A 25,858-nucleotide genomic window follows, 5' to 3' on the forward strand; every position below is an offset into this window, starting at 1 on the left:
AGTGACAGCAAACTCTGATCCACCAGGTGAATCAAAAGAAAACGAACGGATTTATAGGTTAATGAATTCTTTTAGAATACAAATGAAGGACTGAGAGCAACCTAAGAGACTGTCTCCTTACTCATGGCCTTTTGGCAAAGAAATTCATGGCCCTTCCACAGCAGTTCAGTTGTCCTGGACATCTACATATTTTCAAGTTGGAGAAACACAGACACACAATTAAAGAGTGACTTTGCCAAGATCACAGAGCCCAAGAAAACTGAGATCAGATTATCCACCCACGTTTTTGGATAGGAATAGATGAACGTCAAATAAAATACATTTTTTAAAAATAATGAAATGGATTTAATTAAATATGACGCCTAAAGAATCTTATTTCATTTATTTAAACACTTTCTTTTAAAAATACCCTGCATATTTGTTTTCTTTTAAAATCATGGAAAACTAAAATATCTTAGCACAAATTCCATAATCCTACCACTTTTCTTGTTTGGGGGGAGAGTGGGGAAGCAGACAGCTTTTTAGGTGTTTATTAAATAGAATTAAAAGGGAAATTAAAACTAAATTAAAATAATTAAAGTGTTATTTGAGTAGTATCACTTTAGACTTAGGAGTAGAAGATAAGTAAGTAAAGCAATCATTCCTCTCTCTGTTCACATCAATTTCCTCCTTCCCACCCGTGTGTCCCCCAAGTGCACATCATCTTCAGGTTGCTCCCTGATCCTCATAGTTGGTCCACCAACATTTCAACATCAGTGTGGCCATGGAAAACCTTGGCTCATTACTCCCAAGATCTCTCTTCCAACTGTGTGCTGCCACATTCACTCATTCTTTTTGCGTTTACAAAGACTTGTTGGGAAGCACTCTCCCCGACCCAGCATACGTACATTTCTCACTTGTAGCTGAGTGATCAAGGACAGACCTCTAGTACCAGATTGTTAGGGTTCAAATCTCAGGTCCACCACTCACTATAACTTTGGGAAAGTTATGTAACCTGTCTAGAGCTCAGGTAGACCATCAGAAAACAGGGAGTGAGAAGAGCAGCTACATCATAAGATTGCGTTTACTGAAGGATTAGTATATGTCAAGTGCTCATCATAGAACCTGAAACGTAGTAAATGCTTAATTAATCACAGTAAGTGATTATGAAAGTCACGGTAAAAACATTCCAGAAATGTGAATATGAGCATTCTCCCCACCCAAGAGCAGTGAGATAAAAGAGGTCAAGACACTGTCTTGTTTAGATGAAACTGCTCTTCCCCCACAAACTGCCTAAGAAAGCAATCTCGAGGAGGAGGCCTGGCTCACCCTGCGCTTCTACCCCACCCACGGGGAGCTGCAGGAAAGGGCAGTTGCTCAGGGGTTCCAGGCTTCCAGTTTGCAGTAAACCTTCTTCTCGTGTCACTTAGGATGAATGGCATCAGGGAACAAACTTGTTTCCCTTCATCACTCCCTCCCAGATCACCTTTGTCACGCGGGTATCATCTCCAGACCAGTCTACCCCTCTCTGAGTGTGGCCACTCTCCAACCCTCTCTGACAATCCCCAAACCTTGCCAGTCTGCCTTCCTAAATTAGGAATCTGTCATCCCAGCCATATCACTTAGTAGCTGCAAGTTTCTTAACTCTTCTGTGTCTCAGTTTCCTGTGTAAAATGGTGCTAATCATAATATCTACAGTTTAGGATTATGGAGAGCACTAAAGAAGTTATTCCAAGGAAAGCACATTCTAAGTGCTTTCCTAGACATACTACATGCTCAGTAAAACTGGCTGTCATTACAATCATTTGCTGCCACAGCCGCTGAAGCAGACTCCCTTGAGCTTCATCTTCTTTTCTGGATGTTCCCTTCCCTCCAGCCCACTAATTGGACCTGCTGGTCCCTGGGGCTGCCTCCTCATATCCCAGGACCTGGATGGAGGTGGAGTAAATGCTCCCTCACTCCCATTCCCACTATCCTCCTTCTTCTAAACCCTCCAGCTCCTCTGAAGTTCATGTTCTTCTAACCATTTCTCCCACTTCCCGTCTTGCTCCTGTATCTGCCATTCCCCCCTACAAAAACCAGAGTGATCTTTTAAAAATTTAATTCAAACCATATGCCTCTTCTGCTCAGAACCCTTCTGTGGCATCCTATTCTTCTTGGAACAAAATCCAAACCCTATCTACAAGTCTGACCTTATACCACTCACTCCCACTGACTACATAGCACAACTGGCCTTCTTGCTGTTTTGAAACACATGGCACTCACTCTCACCCTAGGGTCTTCGCACTTGCTGTTTCTGCTGCCCTCAACACCTACATTCTGGATCCTTCATATCATTCAGGTCTGAGTTCAAAAGTCATCCTCTCAGAAAATCTTCCGAGAGCTCCCAACATAAGCCACCCCCCATTCACTATCACTTTACGCCATTTCTTGTTCTTATGGCATTACCAACATCTGCAATCATCTAGACTTTTTTTTAAACTTACTCTTTTTCTCTTTCCTCTCTAGGATACAAGATCCATAAGATCAGGGATCTCTCCTTTATTGTTCATTGTAGAACCCCCTGAGCCTAGAATAGTGTCTGGCCCACAGTAACCATCAATAAACATTTGATGAAAAAACAAACACTAAAACTACAGGGTACAAAAACCACAGAGCTCTGGCATTGGACAGACCTGGGTTTGAATCTGAGCTCTGCTATTTATTGGCTGAGTGACCTTTGACAAGTTATTTATCTCTCTCAGACTCAAATTCCTCAAACTAAAATACAGCGGGGAGGGAACGTGCACACCACCAGGGTTGTGATGAGGATTAATGAGACTGTGTCTAGAGCACCTGACACATTGCTGGGCAAATTCCAAGCATTCAACAAATAGTTGTTATAGTTATTATTATCCAGAGGACAATACAGACCTTAAACTTTAGAAAGATTAAGGTTAGTTAAAACTTGAATCTGTTTCTCTTTTTCAGAGAGTGGAGCAGTATAGAACCTAGCCAGAAGGATGTTTCTATCACTCCCACCCAGATGAAGGATCCCAAAGTATCATAACTTCTTGTATAAATTAGCAAGAGGAACTGAATTTTCCCTAGCCTAATTGAATGCATTTAGAATGGGGAAAAGAAAGAGAACACATTCCCCTGCAAAGAATAAGAGAAACTTTCAATTTCATTCTCCTAAGGAAGGGTCTATTTTGTGCAAACAATGCACATATGTACCCCCCTGCATCTTGTGCTTCTGAGAGCTCTCGAATCCAACATCTCCTTTACTTTCCTGTCTGGGGTCCCTAGATAATTAAAATAAGGAGAGAGAGGTCCGGTCTGTTCTACTCCTTGGCATTCACGGCCACAGACAAAGCATATATATATGTCTATGCGGCACTTCCCTCCCTCTGGGGATCCTCCAAAATCTTTCCAAGCTCTAGCAGGGTCATTTTTTTATTTTAAAAGAAGTTGCATCAAGCCATCTAGGCAATTCCTTGTTTTTAGCTTGCTCAATAAAGGTGACCAGTGCCACAGAGGCAGTGTGGGCCCCTCTTTCACGCGGCTGATGAGAAGCATAATCAAAAATTCTCTTGTTCTTTTAAAGGTAGCTTTGGACAAGGAGTAGGGTAAAGCAAGTGGTTAGGTGTGGATACATCGATGAGGATAAGGCAGGGGTTTGAGTGGGAAACAGTTCAGTTTTAGGCATGCTGACCTTGAGATGCCAGTGGGACTTTCAAGTTGCGATGGCCAGTGGGCAGGTGACCACATCTGTAAGTAATTCTGCTAGGAGGTATCGCTTATTCGTGTTATAACCGAGAATGTCCTTTGGCCTGAAATTATTATAGTTGAAGAATAATTTACAAAATGAAACCCAAATATACTTGGATTTTGGATTAGGGAGATTTCTGGTTGGGAAGGTAAAAAGAACATAGGGAGAAAGGGAGAGAAAGGACTAAGGGCAAGAATGAAAGTGAGGCTAGGACACAGAGGTGGAACAAAAGGAAGAAGGAGCAGGAAAGCAGAAAACACACAGATGCGCACATGGAAAGGAGACAGATAGACTGGGAGAGAGGGGACGGGAGGATGGGGGTGGTCGGGATGAGGGGACAGGCAGGGCCACAGGAGAGAGAGAGCCCGTCTAGAGCATATCGAAGGGAATCTGTTACTCAAGTTCAAATGCTTCGACTTGCCTTGCTGCCTGCCTACTTGGATAATGGTCATTGGAATAAACTATTATCTGACATTTTTGCTAGCACTTCCTAAATTAATCACCAGTCATAGTTCTTTTGGTGATCTTGCCATATATTAGTGTAGCTTGAGCCAATGAAAGCAGTCAACATGCCCTGGGCAACCCTTAGACAGAGCTGTCCAGTACATCTTTCTGTGATGACAGGTTGCTCTCTATCTGCACTGTCCAACATCGTAGCCTCTAGCCACAGTGGCTATTGAGCTTTATAAATGTGGCTAATGCAACCAAGGAACTGAATGTTAGATTTTATTTAGTTTTAATTAATTTCTCAGAGTATAGTATGTATATCAAAGGGGATAAAAAAGCAACATATATGACATAGTATACAAATGAACATTTAAAAAATTGAATAGCTATTATATTATTTTAAGGTATATGGGAAAACTATAACTAGTACCTCAAACCTATGATTTCACAGATATTGCATTTCTTAGAATAAGAAAAAATGAAATAGTGCATTTATTTGAAGACAAATATTAAATAAATAACGGTACAGGTGGAACATGGAATAACTTGTGAAGGCTAAATGACTACACGACTAAAATCTGGAAAATACTAGACTAGACTGTTTTCCAAGAGCATTATACTGAAGATTGGGAAATGACTTTAATTGGTTACTGTGGACTCACAGAGTAAGAAAGAAGAGTTGTTTTTTCAACTGTTGTCAAAGAAGAGTGAGATAGAAGAGGAAAGAGGTGTAAGACTGAAAAAATCTGCCAAGAAAGCAGAGATTTAGGGGAATTCAAGCCAAGCTCTGCGGTTGTTGTAGATGCGATTGGGCCAATCACCCATGTTCCAGCTCCTGCATCTGCTTGCGGGGTGAAGTGGGGCAAAACAGTGATGATGATATCCTAGAGATATCACATGGAGAAAATGAGGTAGGTCAACGTAGGCTGCTAACTGTAGAGAACCAGATGCAAATGGGGTTCAGTTTTAGTCCCTCCCCACTTTCCTTAGCTTCAGCTCCTTTTCCAGGATACCACCTGGACCCCATTTCTGTGGATCGCAGATACTTTATTAAAGGATATTAACCAATTTCTATGTTTTTGGCTATCCCATTTCCTGTGGTATGTTCACCAGAGTGTTTCCACTTGGTCCAAAATCCCTTCGGAGGCCCAGGATAAGTGGTCTATTATAAAAATGAGGTCTCTGACTATAGGTCTAATTTGGGTTATGAATATAGGGTGTGTGTCATCTTGCAAGGAGAGCAACAACCAGTTCATTGCATTTGCTGATCCTCTGAAAAAGCTGCCAGGATTTTGCCAGAGTGTGCCCTGAAAAATAGCCAAGGCACAAATTAACACCCACTTTCCGGCAACGATCACAATTTCTGAAAAAGCCACTTCCGCAAAACCCGAGGCAACCTGGAATAATCCGAGAGCCAAGACACAATTTATTACCTCACAAAGAACACAGAATTCTGATCCAGCAGCAAACTAGCTGCTGGGTTTTTTCCTTTCCCACACAAGCTGCATTTCAAAGGCCTGACACTCTCAATTTACAAGCCCAGCCTTTGAGAGGAATGCTTTAAATAGCCAAAGATTTATAGAATGTCATAACTGAAGATGATGTAGAGACTGGGTCCTCCTCAATCCCTCATCAGAGATGAGGCCCAAGCTGGGTAAGCACGTAACTTGCCCAGGATCACACACAGTGACAGACGATGATACAGCTAACCCTGAAACCAAAGTATTTGGACCCCAGGATCATTTCTCTTTCTAGCTTCCCCAATTTTTCTACTCAGTTCAAACATCAATCATGTTCTCCGATTAACATTTTAAAAGAAACATTTTTCATTTCCAACTAGCAGAATCCAAAAGGGGATTCAGGCATTGCTTGGGAGATGGAGCTAGAGAACATCAAAGGTGAGTTTCTAACCCTGGCAGACTTTTTCCATGAAAAGAGGAGGCACCTCGCATAGAGACAATCATAGTCTAGGCCTTAGGGTGACACAGGATAGCACATTCATTCACTGCTGGTGAGAATGTAAACTGGTACAACCATTCTGAAAAGAAAAAAATGACAATATGAATTAAAGATATCCAAACCACAATTTTGACCCAGAATTTCCACTTCTAGGAACTTTCTTTGAGGAAATAAGTAAAAAAGTGAGCAAATATGCATGTACAAGATGTTCTTTTGCAGGAGGGTAGTAGGTGGTAGCAAAAAATTGGAAACAACTTAAATATGTAACAGTAAGGTTTGGTGAAACAAATTTGGATACATCCGCCCTTGGGACATTATGTACCCAATAGTAAGGATATCTGTTTATATCCTCTAACACAGAGCAATGTTCATATGTTCATGGTATGTTGTTTAAAATGCATGTTATAAAACAGCACATATAGTATGATACCATTTTGGTTAAAATAAAGTTTTTTCATTTATTAGCAAACAAAAATATCTGAGATCATTGGATAATAGGACCTAGGAAGTTATAAATTTTTCTTTTTTTTGTTTGTCTTATTTTTTTGCAATGGAAATGTATTAATTCGTAAAGCATTTTTGAAAGGTCTTAAGAATGAAACAAGTTTATCATTTACTACCCAAGGTGGATAACCAACAAAAGAATAACCTTGATATGATTTCTACTGGCAGGTTCCATGAGTCAGATGGCGATGCTTATCTCTGCTCCAGCATCTGTCAAGCCTTCCTAATTACTCCTGCAGGTGGCCAGATGGAATTGGCTCTTTCCATTACAGGCGCCATTACGAGCCTCATGCCCAGAGCAGAAATGTGACCTCAGTGACTTATGCCCTTTCCTCCCCCTGGTATAAGGGAAGATCCCCTGCTGCTGTGCCCAACTCTTCCTCACCTTCCTTCTACGCTGAGACAGTCCAATGTAGCCAAAGGGGCCCTAGCTCTGACATCAGCTGGCCTGAGTTCAAGTATCGGTTCTACCACTGATTTGCTGTTCAACTTTATGCAAGTATCTTCACTTCTCTGAACCTGAGTTTCTTCTTTTGTAAAGGTGTGATTTACACATAACCAAATGCACCACCCTTAAGTCTACAGTTAATTGAGTTTTGACAAACATTTATAAATATTACAGATATTTACACTCATGTATCCACCACCTTACTCAAAATATAGAACATTTCCATTGCCACAGAAAGTTCTCTTTTCGAGTCAGTTCCTCTAAACTTAAGCTTAGCTCCATCTGTTCTAGAACTACATATACATGGAATCCTGCAGATGAATTCCTTTGTGTCTGGCTTCTTTTGATCAACGTTGCTTTTGAGATTCATCCATGTTTTTGCGAGTATCAGTACTTTGTTCCTTTTGGATGCTGACTATATCCATAGTATGAATATATCCCAGTTTGTTTATCTATTCACCCACTGATGGATGTCTGGGTTGTTTCCAGTTTGGGGCTATTATGAATAGAGCTGCTGTTAATGTTCTTGCTCAAGTCCTGCGTGTGTGTGTACGTGCATGTACATATATTTTGATTTCTCTTTAATAAATACCTAGGAATAGAATTGCTGGATCAGTTCTCCAAAGCGGTTGTGACATTTTATATGCTCACCAGCAATGGCTGAAGGTTCCAGTCTCTCATCCTCACCAACACTTGGCATTGCCAATAGTGAAAATACAGTGAAGCTGTATTTGTGGTATTGAAGTGGAGGTTTTAACTTGCATGTTCTTGATGACTAATGATGTTGAGCATCTTCACATGATTATTGACCATTCATATATCTTCTTTTGCTAAGTGTCAATTTAACCCTTTTGACATTTTACTAGGTTGTTAGTCTTATTATTATTAAGATTATGAGTTCTTAATATATTCTGGATACAAGTCCACGGTCACATAAAATGGTTTTAAAGATACTTTCTACCTACCTCAAACGTTCAAGGTAAGGAACAAATTAGACAATGCTGTGACAGTCTATAAACTTTAAGGATGGCCTTTCTTAATAGAAATCACAATTCCGCTACTTGTAAGGAAGAGTAAAACCAGGCTACAGAGACGTGAGGAAGCTCTTAGCTTTGTCTACCACCTTGGAAAGCCTCTGGCAGTGCTGGAGGGATATAGGGTCTACCACCTGAGTCTCTTGATTCTGTGTCTTTCCCAACACTGCTTCCCCTTCGGCTCATGTCATAATTATCATTCCCTCATCTTTGCTTAGATTTTAGATCAATTTCTTTGCTCTAATCTCTAATTGCTTTCCTTCTTTCTTAAATACTGGGTTTTGAGCTTCCTGCAAGCAAGATTTTGTTTTTATTTTTCTATATGACTTGTTGATTATCCTCAATTCTACTCATGGTCTTGCTTTTACCCCAAGGGCCAAAAGGTGCTTGTACTCTGGCCTGTCTATGTGGCTTCATGCCCGTGGTTCTATCCCAAGGATAGGCCACTCTTTATTTCCTGCATCTCTGGGCTTTTCCATGATCGACTAGACTTGGTTCCTCATTCTATCCCCTACAAATAGTATTGCCAGTATGCTCTGTGGGGTAGGAGGTGGATTCTGTTTCCCACGACAAAATACAGTCATGCGTCGCATAACAAGATTTTGGTCAATGACGGGTCACATATACGACATTGGTCCCATAAGATTAGTACCATATAGCCTAGGTGTGTAGTAAGCTATACCATCTAGGTTTGTGTAAGTACACTCTATAATGTTTGCACAATGACAAAATAGCCTAATCACGCATTTCTCAGAATGTATCCCAGTCGGTAAGTGATGCAAGGCTGTAATAGCATTGGCTTTAGCATTGAAGGTTTTTAACAACTGATTTCTTATCATTTCTCTATCTAGTTTTTGTGGTTTTTAAAATAAGTTTCCCAATAGGAAAATATATTTATATTTTCCCTATTAAATTAAAAGATCAATAAAAAATGATAAGCAACGATTATAAGAGTTGACAATTCATTGTTCTTTCAATGACAAGTTACTCCTAACTGGAAGAAAAAATCCAGGCTCATGTGATTTTTTAACTCCTCTATGTGTTCATTTATTCATACATTCAGCATTTATTGATCACCGGCTAGATGTGAGCTACTGTGCTTGAAGCTGAAAATATAAACAAGACTCAGACACAAAATCTTACCCTGAGATATTCACTGAGTGGTGAGGAAAGCCAAGAGGAAAGGACCTTCCGTCTGCAAGATGGGAAGTGTCATAATGCAAGCACAAGGTGCTACAGGAGTTCAGGGGAGAAGTGAAATATTTATTCCTGGGGGTCATCAGGATTGACAGTGATGGTGCTGTTTCGCAGGAAAGGTAGTATTTGAGCAGTACATTAAAGCCTAAGTAGAAATATGACAGAAAGACAGGAAATAGTGCTAGCATAAACAACTTTCTCCAAACCTTCCAAGATGCTAAAAACAAATCAGTTATAGAAATTACACCTAGCTAAACAGAATATTTGAAAAAGAGAGAGAGAGAAAGGGCAAGGAATAAAGAAATGAAGTAATGGCTATCTAACAATAAAAAAAGAAATTATACTTGGGTACCTCATGCTGGGGTGGCGTATCTCCCACAGCAGTACTATTTGATGTGAGTGCACGGAAAGAGACTAAGTAAGCAAGCAATAGATGTGCTCAGTCATAGAGTGCCCTGGACTGCTGCTTCTCAACACTGGCCATTTGACTGTCTGACTAGTATCTACCTCACCTCTGTGAAAAGAAAGACCAGGTCCATTTTGCTCACTGTTCTCTACCCAGAGCTGTGCCCGGCACATCGATGCACTCAAAATTTATTAAAGAAATGGATGTATGAAACCTTGGACGTGAGGCCACAGAGGGTGGCATAGCTCCTGCAGACAAATCCCTCACCCGGCGTGTCCTGGCCTTCTGCACCTGGACTTCTATCTTTCCACATTCATCCTGTGTTAGTATTTTGATTCTTGCTCTGCATCACTTAAACCACTATAATTTGAAGGTGGTCTTAAAATATTTTGTGCCTATTTGAGAAATGACTTTTGGGGACATTCTTTTGTAATAGGAAATTTTAAAAGCCATTCTCCTAGGGCTGGCTCGAACCACTTTCACTTACAGAGACTGTTTTTAGGGGACGAAGCCCTGCCTAGGAATCTGACCTAGAAAAAGTATAAATGTATCCAACAACTAACTAGGCACAAATAGGTAAACACTATCACCCCTGGTTTCAGTTTGTAACTGTGCCACAGAAGTAACTTTTGTTATTTCTGAAGAAATCCCTAAAATGGAACTTGCTCTTTTATTGTAAAATTGCATTCCCAGGGCGAATCTACCTGTGGAATCGGCCAGCACAGAATGTACATGGACAGGGGGCAAAGAGCAGTCATCCATCAGGAAGCGCCTACCAAAGTCCCAATAAGATACCACCTCGGGGCTGGCCCCGTGGCCGAGTGGTTAGGTTCGCGCGCTCCGCTGCAGGCGGCCCAATGTTTCGTTGGTTCGAATCCTGGGCGCGGACATGGCGCTGCTCATCAGATCACGCTGAGGCGGCGTCCCACATGCCACAACTAGAAGAACCCACAACGAAGAATACACAACTATGTACCGGGGGGCTTTGGGGAGAAAAAGGAAAAAATAAAATCTTAAAAAAAAGATACCACCTCACACCCGCTGGTAACAATAAACAAAACAGATAATAACAAGTGTTGACAAGGTTGTGGAGAAATTGGAACCCTCACACATTGCTGATAGAAATGTTAAATGGTGCAGCTGCTTTGGAAAATAGTCTGGCAGTTCCACGAAAGGTTAAACATAGAGTCATTATATGACCCAGCAATTCCACTCCCAGATACATATCTAAGAGAAGTGAAAACATACATTCGCACAAAAACTTACACATGAATATTCATAGTAGCATTATTCATAACAGCCAAAAAGTGAAAACAACCTAATGACCATCAGCTGCTGTATGGATAAACAAATTGGCACATCTATATGATGAAATATTATTCAGCAATAAAAAAGAATAAAGTACTGACACGTACCACAGTAGGGATGAACCTTGAAAACATTATGCTGAGTAAAAGAAGCCAGTCACAAAAGACCGCATATTGTATAATTCCATTTACATGAAATGTCCAGAGTAGGCAAAACTATAGACATGGAAAATAGATACGTCGTTGCCAGGGATTGGGGGTGAGAGTTCGGGGAGAAATGGAGTGTGACTGGTAATGGTTACAGGCTTTCTGTTTGGGGTAATGAAAATGTTATAAAATCAATAGCGGCAGTGGTTGCACAACCTTGTGAATACAGCACAAACTACTGAATTACACACCTTCAATACATGAAGTGTATGGTCTGTGAATTATATCTCAATAAAGTTGTTACAAAAAAACCGAGTAGGCAAGGTGAAATACAGAAGAGAAGCAGGGACAAAGTGGTGGAAGCCACTAGCTACATGTGGCTATTTAAATTTAAATGATTAAAAATGCAATAAAATTGAAAACTCAGTTCTTTGGTTGCAGAGCCACATTTCAAGCGCTCAGTAGCCACACGTGGTTTATGGTACCCACACAGTGCAGATATAGAACATTTCCATCATCTCAGAACATTCTAATCACACAGCACTGCTCGAGATGGCTTATGTGGCTAGTGGGGGCTTAACGATTTCCCACCAATCCTTTCTGCTCTTTTTAAAGGCTACAGTTAAAGAACTCTTTCAAGTATTGTTGCAGGTAAGAATCTGTGTTCAGACCAAAGCAGCAGGTCCCTGTATGGAACAGAGCCACAGCAAGGCCTATTCCTTTATGGGTGTGTCACTCAACACATATGCAGTTGCTCTGTCCTGCTGGGACACTGGATGCTTTTTATTTCTTTAAAAAAAAAAAAGCCAAAAACGAAGAAAGAAGGAAAAGAATTTCGGTATTGCTTTTATAATACTGGTGAAATAATAAACAATTGTTTAATGTTCTGAGCTGCAAGATTAAGCCCCTAGAGGAATAGGAGGGAAGATAAATCAATATTTACCAGTAGTCCTTATCCTACATTAAATATTAGCTTAAACTTAAAAACCCATGGTTTTCGTTGCTGCCTCTCCTTAAGCCCACATTTCACTAGTCTCTTGCTCTTGTAGAGAAAACAATCATTTCAGAAGCAGTGGGAAATATCTGAATCATGTCCATTATATATGTTTTACTGTCGTCTTTAATAGTTACTGTAAACATAGGGGTCGCAGGTAAACATCACCAGACCGAAATGGTTCAACCTTTGTAACAGCAACACATAAATGTCAGTGGGAGTCAAGCAGTATTACTAATAAACCCATAGGGTGAGCAAAATGAAGAGTAATTTGCCAGGATTTTTGACAAAACTTGTCTCATGTTTCACAGATCTGCATTAACCCTCAAAGCTAGAGACGTTGGCAGTCGCTGCTCGTCCTTGCAGACATAACCGGGACCTCCACACCGGTGGAACAACGCACCGCGCGTACAACCGCCATTTGCTCAGCTTGCGCAGCCACGCCCTTGGTTTCTTAGCTGCTGCGAAAACAGCGAAACGCAGTCTCTGGAGAAGCCAGAAGAAAGCCTCAGGAGGGACCGTGCAGCCAAAAAACAGGTCATTATATAACATTGGTTAGAGGGTCCAAACAGCAGATTTCCAGTTGCATATTAAAATGTTCATGGGTTTTGCCCTCCCTGGGGTCTCCAATAAAGATCCTTTATAAATACTAACTGAATAAAATTCCCCACACCGTCTCCATGGGGGATATATATTAAATACCAAGCTTTTCTTATCAATGCTAAGGCTAAGCTCTGAGGGTGAAATAATTTGCCTTAAATCACAGCCTGCCAGGAGGAGTCCAGGTGTGCTGGCATCTGAACCTGCTTTGTAAAACCTCATTATAATTGTATAGAATATGACAAGAAATACGATCATTATACAGAGAATTTTGGAAGTTAAGCGGTTATTTAATCAAAGTCATTTAAATGATTTATGGTTGGAAGGATCAAAGAATTAATGTTACAAAATTAAGCAAAAGGCAAAATGAAAGCAATGGGAGGGGGGACAGTTTGGTTTTCCCACGTTTTAACTCTTGTGAAAACGAACCCAACAAATACTCAAATATTGGCAATGAAATTAAATCGTTTTCTTTTTCCTGGGAGGAAGGAAAAATGACAATAAAATTTGTGTCATTCAATGCCTGGAGAAGACCTGGGCCTTCAAAAAAGTCTCCTAATCCTCCCACCTTTATTCCCAACTTAAGCTAAGAAAGGGAGAGAATTTATTCCTCCTCCTTCGGCCATTTAAGCCAAAAGCTGAAAGAGGCTGGGGTTTCCAACTCCTGCCTTGGCCCAATACCAAATGCCCGTGACAATGCCCATTCAGACCAACCTGGTCGCCAGTTCCATAAACAGCCCACAACCAGCACAACTCTTTCCCCTTCCTCCTTGTTTCCCCTGCTTCTCATAATTTAGCACCTTATCCATTTGATTGGCTCCACTGGAAACAGAAGCCATGTTTTATTTCTCCTTCTTCCCACTCCCACTCCTCTCCATGCTCCTCACAACAAAACATGATTCAGTCACACCACCAAACACAATCACAATCATCCTTCAGGATCAGAGCCTGGTATGTGGGAAAAATCAATGTTTGTTCAGTTTAAATAAAAATGTCTACTTCTTTGATGGCCACCTGAGGTAAATGATGAGAACTCTATTCATCCATTCACAATGCAAAAGACTCTGCTTGCTGTCTCTATGCAAGGATTATCCCCAGGCTACACGTGAGTCGAGGTCCACAGGGAGACCATGGGCCAAAATAGAAAATGAGTCTGGGCTGCAAAGAAACCTGGTTCCTCTTTACATCACTTGCATGTCTTCTCTTAATCCAGGTAGGACTACCCACATCTTCCCACTGCTTGCTCCCATGCTGCACTCAGGTTTCTACCCAAATATCATCTCCGTTCAAAGGCCTCCCTTGACCACATAATCTAGAACAGCACCACCACTATCATCTCTCTAGCCTCTTGCTGCTATTTAACTTTTCTTCAGCGCGGTTATCATCACTCACATTCTGTATTTGTGTATCTATTTAATATCTGTCTTCCCACTAGGATATAAGCTCCATGAGGGCAGGAACTTCTGTCTTGTTTACTGCCGTATCCGCAGTGCACTGAAGGAATAAATGAATGGATGAATGAGCAACTGTCATTCACTCAGAAAGCATTTACCAAGCACCTAATCCTAATCTCTACCAATTACTGAGTGCTTACTAGATACAGACACTGTGCCGAAAGCACTTTTAGTAAGCTCACTGGGTGTTCTGTCAACACAACGATTTTCTGTCAATGGGCAATATTGTGTCTTTAATCAATAAAAAGTCTCTTGCAGCAAACCCTAATGTAAACTATGGACTTTGGGTGATAATGATGTGTCATTGTAGGTTCATCAGTTGTAATAAATGTACTACTTTGGTGGGGGATGTTGATAATGGAGGAGGCCATGAATGTGTGGGGACAGTAGGACATGAGAAATCTCCATACCTTCCTTTCAATGTTTCCGTAAACCTAAATCTGCTTTAAAAAATAATTGTCTAAAAAAAGTCTCTTGTCCCACTATGGCAGTGACACATGTCCCTAGGGGCATTCACTATCTTCTCTTCACTCCAGTATGAAAAGCTTATAACGTCTGTCAGTATGGGTATTAGAATGACTCCTACTATGTTCATTTCATTTTTAAGAATGTCCCTAATATTTATGCACTGGAGCCTGCTGGAGAAAAAACCCTTTTTAAAGCCAATAAGACACCACAACAACCAGATTTAAATGCTTTCATTTACTCTAAATAAATCAGTGGTGTAGCTTGGAGAATGAATCTTCCAGATAAGTAACAGATGGTAAGCTCTTCCGGGGAAAGTAGCTTCAGACTTCACACCTAACTAGGATCAACAACTTTTCTTAATGAAGAATCCATTTGAAGTTCTCAATTAATTTCACATCAAGTGGCTTCTACTGACTAGAGGATATGGTGTGGTGTCTGATAAGGTGAAAGCAGCCAATAAAATACATGGGGTTTGGAGTCCAACAGATGTAGGTTTGATTTCTAGCTCTGCCACTAATCAGCTGTGTAAAGTTAAGCAAGATCTTTTACTTCTTGGAGTTTGAATGTCCTTGCTGCTCAACTGTCATTGTTTAATGTGTAATAACTGTTTGGTTTGAGGATTGATTTTACCCCACTTACAAGCTAATGAGTTAATTTATTGCTGGCAGAAGATATAAGACCCTTGGGTCAGAGACAAAAGACTATTACAGCACAGCAAGCAGCATGTACATTAGCATTTGCATCAGTTACCCTTGTCCCCAAGTCCACAAGGGCAAAGCAGATAGATGTTGCACATGCAGTAGGTTTCCACTGCAGCTGAGTAACATTGAACTTGGGGAATGCACTGCTTTTAGAGCAAGCAATAAGCAAGCCTGCTCTTCATTCTAGAGGTAGATCTTACCTCATTTCTCAGGGTTGCTTGCTGAAAACATAACCCTGAAGAATGGCTCAGGTAAAAAGAAGTTATGGCTTCATATCTTTGGCATACTCAGTAAGACACATAAGAGCATGAAAGACTCATAGAGGATTATCTCCCAATAATAACATGATTGAATTATGCCCCACAGTGGCAGTAACATGGTACCCAAAGATGCTACCTGTTTCTCTCCAATCTTTCTCTTAGAAAGGCATCCTCAGGGCCGACCCCGTAGCCAAGTAATTAAGTTCATGTGCTCTGCTTCGGCGGCTCAGGGTTCAGATCCTGGGCGCAGACCTGGCACCCTTCATCAAGCCATGCTTCAGCAGCATCCCACATAGCAGAACTAGAAAGAACTACAACTAAAATATACAACTACGTACTGGGGTCTTTGGGGAGAAGAAGAAAAGAAAAAAAGATTGGCAACAGATGTTAGCTCAGAGCTGATGTACAAAGAAATAAAAAGAAAGGCATCCTCTTTTAAAAAAATCTATCCTTTTATTTGTATCATCACTCAAAGAATTCTAAAATGTTTGAGCTGGAAGGCATTTTGGAAAAAAATGGTTGTAAAATTTTAAGAAGCTATTAAAATTACACAGAATATTTTTAATGAATGGAGAAGTGCTTCATATAATGTTAGGAGAAAAAGTAGGATCCACAACTGTATTCATAATATCTAAAAGTACTTTATATATGCATGATATTTTTATGTGTTTTACAAATTCTACAATGAAAATGTGCTACATCATGTCTCTACTTAGAAAAACAATTCAAGGTTCTAGTTCAGCCTCTTCACTTCACAGATGAGGAACTGAGAAGCAGACAGGTCAAATGACTTCCCCCAGATCCCCAGTAGGTCCTTTGCAGAGCTGGTACTGGAATGCATGCTCTCTGATTTCCAGTGCTGTGTCTGATGCCTTTTCTTCTAGGGATTTGCAAGGGGCAGCAGGGCAAGGCCAGGTATGGAGGGTCTGGCCAAGGTAACTATGACCCTTCGAACTAGGGAGAAGCAGTTCTTTGTATATTGAATGACTGCTGTAAGCTGGGCTCAAGTTCACCCGCCCATTACCACAGGGGGCATGAGGGAGAACATGGATCCTCTTGGGCCTGAGCTTCTTAAGGTAAGCCACTCATTGTTAATAGTTGGCAGCCAACCGAGATGTGGCTTAACCTAGGGCAAAACAAAGCCCTGAGTCTAGAGTAGGCAGAACTGAGGTTGGGCTCTGGTACAAACTCCTAAAGGGTTGGCTTCAGCCTGAGCTATCTGAATTACTTGTCTAGACAGTTCCCACTTCACTGGATAATTAAGTGGTGCTCTCGCTCCCTAAGCAATGTTCACGACTCATCTAACATGTCTTTCCCAGTCACGCACTTCTCTCTTCCTCCCCTGCTATTATTTTCAAACGACATTACTACACCATTGTACTTTTTATTTTATTTTTTGGTAGCAATGACTTCGCTATTCCTTATTTCAGGAGAAGAGCCCAACACAAGTTATTAGGAGATCTAATTGGAGTATTGGTCAATTAGTTCAGTTGAGTTAGAGTGGGCCCCTTGGAGTGTCATGGGGTTTATCTCTAAAAGTCTAGCAGTATAATTCTGGCCTTGCTTCCAAGGGGAGTGCATTTGTGGAGGGCATCTGGCTTTCTGACACCTGTCACAGACAACTCGAGTTACTGAGCCAACACTGAGGCCAGGCTTTTCTCCAGGCACAAGAGAGAGGGAAACAAAAGGTTTGGTCTTTGCCTTCATGTAATTTGGGGTCTAGAGGGAGGCAGACAAAGTTCGCAGTGACAATACATTGAGGTAACTGCTAGAAACTGCATGACTCCTCCCCTCTTCTCCTTAGCTCCCACCTTTCAAACTTTGGGGCAATGGAGGGAGCAGTGTCCGCAACTAAGAACATATCAGAGGGAGGAGATCTGAAAGTGGTTGAAAGGAAAACGCATAGCTGAGTACAGGTATTTCAATATGGACTCTGGAAAAACCTGTGTTCTGTAAAACAGTGCCCTAAAATTAGTATAGTTTATGGGAAAAGTAAAGGCCAACCACTTAAAACCTATGCCACTTTGTAACTAGACATCATCAAAAACAAGAATTTGTTCCTGGGATATAACTTAAGACCCCAAGCAGGAAGCTTAAAGTTCTGGAGTCTGCCTCAGGGGTATTAAAAATGTACAAAGACAAAAGAGTGGCAGTGCTGGCTTGCAGGTGCTGAGTCAAGGTGACGAAGCAGAGCTCTGCGCCCCAGGACAGCCATCAAAGGGCACAGGAGGAAGCATAACTAGCCGCAGTCCCGGAGCGCCGTCTGGCAGGAGGCATGCTTCTCCGGAAGGAGCCCTAGACATGCACTCCTTCTGAATGTGCTTAAAGTAGATCTGTAAAGGCTCCTGCCTATGCAGCACCCCACTGAAGGTTTTCTTTTCTTTCCTCTCTTTGTCCTGTTGAAGTTCGGTAGCATCTTTGGGTACCATGTTATAGATTCTATAATTCTCTTCCCATTATTCCACCTCCCCCTGCCTTGGAAAAATCACAGATGAATCCACTTAACGTCCATGGTATATTGACATCATTCCTTCTTTTGTCAGTCATTTCTGAACTAACCAATGACACAAGAACATGAGTTGTAACAGAACAGAGTGTACCCCACAGGACAGATGAGCCTAGTGCACAAACCCCATGAAACAGGCAGAAAGCTGCAGCGATGTCAGAGGCCTCAGGCCAGGGAAGACAGCCTGCCCTTCAGGCAACCAGAAGTGATAGAAATGAAAAAACTAAAAAATAATGGGGCTTGTGGGATATAGTAGAATCTTTGTTTCTTATATGCAACTTGAAGGTTTAATATATTACATAGTTTTGTGTGGATTACAAGGATTTTCATAACCTTGTGTTGACATTCTTGTATGGGATGGAATGCCCACTGTGTGGCCCTTGTGCTGGATGGGACCAAAGGTTGGACAAGGCAGGCCCTCACAAACAACCTGGGCTTGGCTGACATGGGAGTTACAAAGTAGAACCAACCTATGGAGACAAATTTACTGTCTCTACCATCTTCATCCTCTTACAAGCACACTGAGAAATGAGACTGAAGGAATCAATACACTCACGACTTAGCCTGTGCAGGGGATGGGGAGGTGCTGAAACAGGTCACTCACCCTGATGGGTAATGGGTTTTGCTAAATGACATGGAGCATGGCCTGGGCTACAGAAGGAAAAAGCAAAAACCAAAATCCTGCCTGCAAAAGAGATTCCACTCCCAAGATCTAAACCAGCAAATACACAGAGGGGAGGTAAGGAATAAAGTGGCCATGTACTAACTAGGCCATCAAGTCCTTATGGGCAGGGTCCACCTCCTGACACAGCATCTGAACAGAAAAGATGCACAATACATTCTTTTGAGTGAAAGAAAACATTCAATATGACATTGTGGGCATGAGTCACATTTGGAAAACATGTTCATACATTTTTTTCTCAAAAATAAACAAAAGTCATTTTTGTTTAGAAAAAATTTTTAGGAGGATTTCAAATTCCTTTCTTGTTTGCCTCTCAAAACAAAATGATTCCGTTTATACAAAAAACCCAACAGGCCCAAATTCGAGCCTTCTGGACAGTCTTCCTCAGATCTCCTCATCAAGCCTAAGCTGATAGCTAGTAATCACTTAGGGGCTGCCAAAAGCTTCTTGCACTTTCTAAATTGTAGTACCTTCCTTTTGAAAGATCAGATAACTGTGTTGTTTGGCTTTTCATTAGAATTTGCCTTACCTATTTGAAACATATTTTTCCATCTATGTTTCTGTTCCTATACAAATTCAAACCACTTAAATTTCCTCTACTTTTGCAAAATTTAGTTTTAAAGTTGGAAACATTTGATTTTTTAACTTTTGCTTTTGACCACCACTTTTCCATTTTTGCATTTGCTATTTTAATCACAAATTTTGCCCCTGTTTGATTTGGCTGTCTACTTTTGGCTGCCATTTTTCTCTCATCTTGTTCTTTTTCTGTATCTAATTTTGCATTTCAGTGCTTTAGTTTCCTTCCCTAAGCCCTGAGGATGTCTTTGCATGTCTCTTTCATTCACTCTCTTTGACAATGTTTCAACAGCTACTCAAGAAACCTCTGTAAATGGAGAGATTGTTGCTACTAAAGCAAAAGAGAATAAGAGTGGGGATGAGGTCTCAGTCAAGATAGGAAGGAACAGGATTCTGAGGACCTTTGAGAGGAGCCTCTGTACCACTTCCTGTGAGCCTGGAAGGATGGGAGGTTGGCCATAAGGATGGGAACATGCTGGGTAAAGGCAAGAAATGTTCAAAAAATTAATCAAGGTTAACATCCTCAGTGATATCATGTGCCCCTGATGTGACGTGATGAGGGGGCCCTTCATCTTTGTGGTAGTCTTCCCCAAAACCCATAATCCCACTCTAACCATGAGAAACAAACCCATTTTGAGGGACATTCTACAACATACCTGACCATACTCCGCAAAACTGTCAAGGCCATGAAAAACAAAAGACTGAGAAACTGTCACAGATCAGAGGAGGCTAATGAGAAGTGAAGCCCTAATGTGATGTGATGTGCCCTCATGTGAGGGGTCCTGGATTGGATCCTGGAGCAGAAATAGGACAGGAACGGAAAGCCTGGTGATCTGAATGGTCTAGGGTTTAGTTAATAGTGATGTGCCAATGTTGGCTTCTTAGTTTTGACAAATGGACCTTGGTAAGGGAAGATGTCAACATTAGGCAAAACTGAAACTGGCCACGCAGTACACAGGAACTCCCTGTCCTATCTTTGCATTTTTTCTGTAAATCTAAAATTATTCCAAAATAAAAACTTTAAAAAAATTAGGGGCTGGCCTGGTGGCACAGTGGTTAAATTTGTGTGCTCTGCTTTGGCAGCCCTGGGGTTCACGGGTTCAGATCCTGGGTGTGGGCCTACAAACTGCTTCTCAAGCCATGCTGTGGTGGCATCCTACATACAAAATAGAGGAAGAGTGGCATGGATGTTAACTCAGGGCCAATCTTCCTCACCTAAAAAAAAAAAAAAACACTAATCCAAATAAGTTATTCTCAAACTCTTTGTACTTGTTGCTTTAACCACTGGGTCTATTTTTTCTTTTCTTTTCTCCACCTCCTCTAATTATCTGTATACTTTGTGAGATGAATGTGTTGACTTTAGTTTTTATACTTTTAAAATTGTTTTTTCTGAAGTCACCTGACTTAATTAAGAAGTCCTTGGGGCTGGCTCCATGGCGTAATGGTTAGTGGTTAGTGGTAGTGGTAGTGGTTTGGTGGCCTGGGTTCGTGGGTGTGGATCCTGGGCATGGATCTACACCACTCATCAGCCATCCTATGGCAGCAACCCACATACAAAGTGGAGGCAGACTGGCACAGATGTTAGCTCAGGGCTAATCTTCCTCAGCAAAAAGGAAAAAAAAAAGAAGTCCTTTAATCTTTCATCAATTCTTTTCCATAAATCAACAGCAGTGGCCATCCTTACCTTTAACTGTCTCAGCTTCCATAACCCTACATGCATACATTCATTCATTCCCTCGAGCATTCATTCAACACACATATATTGAGAAGTCTATAATAGGCTGGGCCCTGGCTATCCCTCAAGATACTCTGGTGACTTAAACTCCCAGCCCTCAAGTCATCAAGATAAAGAAAAGTAAAAAATTCTCCATGACTTGATCATCATAAAATAAGGGCATGGCCCAGGGGCCTTGCTGAATCTGAAAGATATAATTTGCTCTGCTAGTCACAAAGCCTTCATGTTTCACTTCGTTTTCCACCATTCTTTTCCACCTCTCCCTTCCCTCCCCATGCCAAGAGCCTGCAATATGCCCCCAAAACCATAATTTACTGAGTAACTGGGTTCCAAATGCTGTCTGCCTGATGAGTGCCAGTATGAACTGGTTCTTCATGGTCACTTGAGTTAGGAAATTACAGCACAAACAAAAGTTCCATTTTCCTGTTTTGTGTATGATTTTCCTCTCTTGAAAAAGATGGGAGGGTTGGCTTCAGAAGTAGATTCAGTGCTTTTTTTTTGCTTTACTGTACTGACTATCCCTCAAAACTCTCAATTCAGGGCCTAAAAGAAAATAAATTAGGCCATGACCCTGGAGGGTGACATTCCAGGGGAGGGGAGTCAGGGGTCAGTAGAGAGGTCCCTCTTTTGTTGAAGATGCCCCAGAGTCAGGGAGCCACAGTAGCTCCCCGAGTGTGTGGGTCCCAGCCAGGCTGATGGAGCTCTGCTGTTCGAGGTCCTCCCGGAATGATGGGAGGTTTGCTTTGTTGTTTTCACTTATGGACCAAACAAACTCCTAATGGGTGGGCTTGGAATCCTACAGCAGAACAGCTCCGTAGAAAGGCCAGGTCATGAAGCCTTAGCCAAGGGGTTCTGGGGATGGTCGGGAAGAGTGGTGTGCGCTGAAGTCAGGGTGAAAATGCTCCCTGGGGAATAAGACCTTCACGCCCTTGCCTGGGCCTATAGAGTCTTGATCTGGCTCCTGCCTACCCCTCAGATCTTATCTGCAACCACTCTCCTGGCATCTGTCATGCCTCAGCAACACTAGTCTTTTTTCTAATCCTCACACATGCTGCCGTCTTTCCTGCTGCCTTTGTATGTGATGTTCCCATTGGCTGGAAGATCTTCTTAACAGATCTTCACAAGGTTTCACATTAAACCTCACCTCAAATGTCTCCTCCTTGGAGAGAGGGCTTCTCTCCCACCAGTCAAAACTGCCCCCCAGTCACTATCACATGAACCTATTTCTGTGGTTCCCAAACTGTCTTGGTTTATGGCACTCTTAAGGTGCCAGTAATTTTTTCATGGCACACCTAGACCAAAAGAAATACCTATAGTTTCATTTATTAAGTAGCTAGTTCCAAACAACTTAACACTGCAGTTTTCCCAGACTCTGACAGATGCTGTGTTTCTCTAAAATAGGTGAAATTCCTGTGGTGCCCTGTGAGTTTACTACTGCACCCCAAAGTGCCTAGGCACACAGTTTGGGAACCATGGCCCTATTTTATGTGCTTCATGGCATTTTTCTCTATCTGAACAACCATTTAATCTGCTTACTGGCTTTTTATCTGGTTTTCCTTACTAAGAGGTAAGCTAGGGGGTGAGCAAGAGCGGGTGTCTTGCCTGTCCTGTCCACCTACATATCCATAAAAACCAGGCACAGAGCAGACACTTGATAAATAGCTTGAATGACTATGAAACAGAATGGGAGCTCACGGAAGGCCTCCCAGTGGAGAGAACACTTGACTTGAGCTTGAATGAGGACTGAGAGGAAGCCAGGTGAGAGGTGGGTATGCGGCATTCTAGATGGGGAGAGCAGGATATAGAGACAACGTAAGCCTGGAGCATCTTGGGGCCTTGCAGAGACTGGAGTGATGGCTGCATGGCCCTTGGGGGAGTGGTGGGAGTCAGATAATAAAATTCCTTGTGGGCAGACTTTTGGAATCTGCATGTGATCCTGGAAGATTTGGGAAGCCACTGAAGGGTATCGTGCAGGGGAATGACATGATGTAAGGATGTTCTAAGAAGATCTCTTTGGCAGGGATGGGGATGGTGGACTGGAGCAGGCAAGAGATGAGGAAACCAGTCAGGAGGCCACTAGGGCAATTCCAGAGCGAAGAGAAGCAGCACTCACCTGTGTAGGGCATGGGACTAGAAAGGAGAGAGTGGGGAAGGAGGCCTTAAGACAGCAGAGCCCACACGGCTTGGTCACGGGATGAATCTCCTGGATGAATTCATAGGATGTAATGTTAGGTCCAGGCAGGGGTTCCTGACTTGTGTATCAGGGGGAGAGTTGTACCATTCACTCAGGGAACTCCACAGGAGGAGCAGATTTAGGAGATGAGGCAGTCACGTGTGGACTGAGTTTCAGATGCCCATCGGACATGCAGGTAAAGCTCGCCTGTGGACCAGTGGGTGTATGGATTTCATGCAGGGGAGAGAGGTCTGGGATCAGCATTCCTAAAAGGCCATGAGACCTGGATTGGCTCTGCGGATTCCTCTTTTCTCCCTGGGGGCAGGCAGCATGATGGTTGTAGAGGTTGGGTCCTGGAGCTGGAATCTTGAACTGTGTGCTTGAGAGAGCCAGGCAGAGAATAAGTCAGGTAGGGGTGGACCCCTCTTGCCTGCATGAGCTCAGGGCTCCATACTCTACCAACTTTCAGACCCACTAGCCTGGTCTCTGCAGGATCAGCCTGAGGGCCAAGACGGGAGTCTCACATAAAAGGTTACTGTGGTACAACTTGTGGGCTGCCTGTAAGAAGTCAAACTTGGAGTAGAACTAAGTGGGCATAATCCTGAAATGCAGAAATGTAAATGGAAAAACCAGGAATTATAGAGGAACTTAAGTAGCGGCAAAGAAAGAAGAAGAGGCACAGGAATGCTCATTCATTTCCTTTGTGGCAAGAGCCACTCCTTAGGTGGAGTGGGCTTGGCTGTAACTACAAGTTACCTGAAATCACCTGTCCAGAGTGGGAAATGATGTCACATGACTCCTGTAAATGCTGATCACAGGCGGAAGCATCAGAACTTTCTTCAATCATTCTCTTAGTGTCACAACTCTAAGACAATTTCTCTCCAAAGAAATGGTTTCATATGAAAAGAGAGGAGCCGGGCCCTCCACAAACCTGGCATGCTCACACCGACGCCCTAACAGCAGAGCCCACTGGAAAACTCGTGCTTGGCTTTGTCTTCTTTTGCTCGATTTTCAGTAAAACTAGTAAAGCACCTCTCTCGGAAGGCTCTCCCTCAGCACATTGGGTTTAGTTCACATCTCCTATAGCATTTGGTACCCTGTGCTTTTCTGAACTATAAATACATTCACTTGACTTATACTCTATCAGTTCACTTATATATATATGCCATATATATAAATACTATATTTATACTATACATATCTATACTATCTATATCTATATATTATATACCATATAAGTTCAACTGTATGTAAGATCTCTTGACTGCAAATTCCCTGAGTAAGATGGCAGCCTCTGATGTGGCACCTGGCACCCACGAGGACTAACGTAACAGCACGTGCAATGTCAGTAGTAAGGATTCCAATATTTAGCCATTTGTCAGAAAGACCTCACTTATAAAATGATTTGTTTTCTCTCTTCAACTCTCATTTAAAACATTTTCTACCCTTTTCCTATCAATGAACAAGAGCCTAAAATTATCTTCTGTAGAACATCTTGCCTCTCTTCAGTATATAATAGATTATGATCTGATCCATTATATTTCAAGTCCACTTGTTTCAACTCCTCTTACATTTTACTTTCCAATGCTTTAATCATATTTGTCCTCTCTACCCTCCTTTCAAAGTTCCTTCATTTCTCTAACTTGTGAAGCATAAAACTTGATACATTATTATTGTACACAGTTAATTTCAAGTGGAAAGATTCTGAATAGATTTTATAAATGTTCAAACATCCTTTGTACTTGCTTTTGGATAAGACATTGTGTTCCTGTTCATCTGTGATCCATGATGACCTCAAATTGTTTTCTACCACAGAAATTCACAAAGAAGCACAGGCCATTATTTTCATTCATTTCTCCACCCTAATTTTGATGAACTTTCATACTCTTAGTTAATTTCAATACCATGTAGAAGGTGTTGAGAAGTATTTTTAAATGCTTTCTGGACTGACCCTACATTATATACAAGCATCTCTAAGCATCTACAACACCTAAACACACACACTTGCTCTGATCATGTACCATTCCTTTCAGTAACTATATCAACTCTAAAGATCATTCTATTTATCCCTGTACAATGGGGCTCTAATTAAGGTCCAGTTCCCACCAATGTTCTGGAATTTTATGAAAATATTTCTCTATGAGATCAGTATCGTGGATTAGTTATACTTTATTCCTAAAATCAATCAATGTCAAAAGCCCTCATTCTCAGTTTTATATTTAAAAATGTTCCACATTCCTAGGCAGATCTTAAACACAGTTAAATAGATGTGTTCTCTGCATGATTTGTTCCCTCCTTGGTGGCAGAAATTATGTAACACGTACTAAATACAGGAGGCAGAGATGGGAGAGGGAAGCCAGAAAGATGACTCAATGATACCAAAACAAAAATGGTCCTGGAGGCTCACAAGGGTGTCAGAATGGAAAGAATTATTTCATCTTTGAATTCAAATCTGCCTTCAACTGTTTGTTATTCAGAAGAGGCTCACAAGATTTAGGGAATTAAGTCAGAGGACACTGGATCGTTGCAT

General features: G+C 41.6%; 1 protein-coding gene across 5 annotated transcripts in view; it reads right to left on the reverse strand.

Annotated features, from left to right (window-relative positions):
• THSD4 (thrombospondin type 1 domain containing 4) overlaps window positions 1–25,858 on the reverse strand; it is a 546,849-nt gene that overhangs the window by 204,053 nt on the left and 316,938 nt on the right. The gene's annotated exons all lie outside the window — the stretch shown is intronic.

This window comes from Equus asinus, chromosome 2 (assembly GCF_041296235.1).
Source record: "Equus asinus isolate D_3611 breed Donkey chromosome 2, EquAss-T2T_v2, whole genome shotgun sequence".
Classification (NCBI taxonomy): Eukaryota; Metazoa; Chordata; class Mammalia; order Perissodactyla; family Equidae; genus Equus; species Equus asinus.